This window comes from Myotis lucifugus, unplaced genomic scaffold, assembly GCF_000147115.1.
Source record: "Myotis lucifugus unplaced genomic scaffold, Myoluc2.0 scaffold_25, whole genome shotgun sequence".
Taxonomy (NCBI): Eukaryota; Metazoa; Chordata; class Mammalia; order Chiroptera; family Vespertilionidae; genus Myotis; species Myotis lucifugus.
Genome location: NW_005871073.1, coordinates 2347667 through 2351256, shown reverse-complemented (window position 1 = coordinate 2351256; position 3590 = coordinate 2347667).

Sequence of the window (3590 nt, the reverse complement as noted above, 5' to 3'; positions counted from 1 at the left end):
ATGACATTTGCTATTTCAGCCATTTTACGATACGTGTACAATTCAGTGGCATTAATTAATACAATGTTGGCAACCATATCATTTCTCTATTTTTAAAGCTTTTAAAACACTCAAACAGAAACTCTATACCCATTAGGCAATAACTCTTCATTCCTCACTCCCTCTACCTCTGGTAACTTTTAATCTATTTTTTGTTTCTATGAATTTGCCTATTTTTGGTATTTCATATAAGTGGAATCCCAAAATATTGGAATGTGTGTGGCTTATTTCACTTGTTTCATATAATGTTTTCAAGGTTTATTCATATTGTATCAACCATTTCTTTTTTATAGCTGAATTATATTTCATTGTATGTATATATCACATTTTGTTTATTTATTTGTTGATGGGCACGTGGATTGCTTTTACATTTCAGCTGTTGAGAATAATACTGTAAATATGTCTCTCTTCTCCGCGTCCAGCACGGCTAGAGAGCGGTCCGGTTCTTGAGTAGGGGCGGCTGGGGATTGAGAAAATGAAAGAGAGAGACACAGAAGTGGAAGGAAAAAGCTGAGGCCGGGTGGGACCACTGTCCTCTGACTAGGACAGGGACAGAGACAGTGACCCAGAGCCCATACAGAGTTTTTATTTTATACAGCAAAAAACAGGAAGTTTTACTAAAAGTCAAGACAAAGGATATTATTTGCATTCTTGGGTGGGCCCTAGATGTATTCATTCCTGGTGCTTGGCTGGATTTAAATAACAAAACCCACCCCCTGGCACCTGGGCTGAAGGTCAAGCTGACAACATTCCTGTCTTTTGGCAAAGGACATGTTTCCAGGATGTGGCTTTGCCAACGGCCACTGCCTTCAGCTGACAATAAATAAAGGAATGCCCATGTGCCTTCCCAGACACTCTCTACAAATGCCATAACAAACATTTGCACACAAGTATCTGTTTGCGTCCTTGTTTACAATCCTTTTGGTTATACACGTAGGAGTGGAATTACTAGCTCACACGACTGCTTCAGTTTTTAAATTGAAATTAATTAAAATTAAAGTAAATTAAAAATTGTGTTCCTTAGTTACACTAATCATATTTTAAGACCTTAATAGCCACATATGGATAGTAACTACACTTTTGGGCAGTGCAGGTCTTGAGTTGGACATTACACTCAATAATTTAGTGAATGACTTTATAAGTCTACCAACTGTGCTCTTCTTTCCCTACTGCTCAAATATGCTTTGTACTTTCTGTTTTTGTGCTTTTGTTCAGCTTTCCTTTTGTCCTCATTTTTTGGGGCCTGGGATATCCACCTAATTCCTATTTTCCCTTATAGAAATTTTATTTCTTTCAAGAAATATTATCACTGTGGCCAGCATTGATCTTTTCTATTCATAAATTATCAAAGTATCTAACTTTAAATTTCTATGACATATACTTTGAATTATAATTATCTCTCTCTATATATATATATTTCTTAGTTTCTAATGTATATTTTAAACTCTTTAGTTGTAAAGATATTAACAATAAAGAACTACAACAGCAAAACAAAGCTAACCATTTGTTAAGTTATTGTAATGCTTCCAGCACAATCTTAATAATTTTGCACACTCCATTTCATTTAATCTTTACAACAGACCTAGGAAAGAAGGTATTATTATCTGATTTCTAGATATAGGCTTAGAGGCTAAGTAACCATATTTCTAATGAATGGCAGGTGGCATCAGGATTCAAACTTAGGTCTGTTAGGTGCTCTCACATGTCTACTTGTATTACTTTATAAACATTACTTTGGGAAATCTTTACAAATACCATCTCACACTTATTGATTATTTACTGTGTGCTAGATCTTTATTTTTCATGTATACAATAATTTAATTCTAACAACAATATATGGGGTAGGAGTTGTGATCACTATCATTTAAATGGTATGTGAAGAGAAACCAAGATGGTGGCATAGGTAAACACCGGAAATTGCTGCCTCCCACAACAAATTCAAAAATACAACTAAAAGACAAAATGGACATCATCCAGAACTACAGGAAGGCGGGCTGAGTGGAAATTCTACAACTAGAAGGAAAGAGAAAAGCACACTGAGACTCAGAGGAGCTGTGGAGGTGGAGTGCAGAGGTACGGAGGCTTGAGCGCACACCGCAAGGGCTGGCGACTGAGGACGTGGCTTTTTTAATCGGGAGGGAATCACAAGCCCCCGACTGCTCTGAACTCCAGTTCCGGGAAGTCTCTGGGGACCCAGACTCATATGGGGAGAAACTGGACTGTCTGGCAGCGGGCAGAACTCAGAACTCGAGGGCGGCTTTCTCTCAAAGGTGCTTGCAGCAATTACCGGGACACTGAGACGTGGGGCCCCTTAGGGCAGGGCTGAGGATCAGCCATAGCTGCTTGCTCTGCCCTGTTGTTCCCCTGAGATCCCACTCCACCCAAGCTGCAGCAGAGGCTTTTGCATATGAATGCCCTGGCCCTTTGCAATCTGAAAATTACCTAACAAACTGCAACTGGGCCAGACAGACCCAGAACTTCCAAGAGAAGGCCCAAGGCCCCGCAGCAGCTTGCATTGCTTCACAGCTGGGCCTCATTTGGGCACCTCCAAACCCCAAATAAGGAAGGGGAATCTGCAGATCTCTTCGTAGCTCCTGCTGGGTAGCCTCAGGGAGAGGCTAAATTAGCACCTCCTTAGATCCAAGAGCCAGTGGACCCAGTGGTCAGAGTGGGACCATCCAGATTACAACTCCTCAGATCCATAAGGGACACACTCGGGGCAGACTCAGTGAGCACCAAAGCCCCACTGAAGCAAGTCTTGCCTCATAAGGGTGTCTTCAGCACAGAAGTTCTCCCACTGTAGACACAGCTGATTCTCACAACCAATTGGCCTGGAGGTCAATTCCTCTCAGAGATACATACAACAATCAAGACTTAACTACAACAAGACTGTGCACAAAGCTCACAAAGGGGTGCACCAACAGTGTCCACCTCAGGTAATTGGGGAGGCTGAGCCACTGGGCCCTATAGGACACCTAGCACACAAAGCGACTCTACCAACACAGGGAAGCATAAAAAATGCGGAGACAAAGAAACATGACACAAATGACAGAAATGGAGGAAAGCAAAACTACTGGATATAGAGTTCAAAACCACACTTTTAAGGTTTTTCAAGAATTGTCTAGAAACCGCCGATAAATGTAGTGAGACCCTCAAGAAATCTAGTGAGACCCTCGAGGTTATGATAAAGGACCAACTAAAAATTAAGCATATACTGACTGAAATAAAGGATATTATGTAGAGTTCCAATAGCAGACTAGAGGATTGCAAGAATCAAGTCAAAGATTTGAAATACGAAGAAGCAAAAAACACCCAACCGGAAAAGCAAAATGAAAAAAGAATCCAAAAATACGAAGATAGCGTAAGGAGCTTCTGGGACAGCTTCAAGCGTACCAACATCTGAATTATAGGTCTGTGAGGAAAATAGACAGAGGAACGAAATTAAAACCGAAGTGGGGAAGTAATATAAAAGAAATAACTTGCCTGGCACAGAAAAAAGTTGACCCTACAACAACCCCCAGAAAGCCCTCACATAAAGAAGCGAAAGGAGA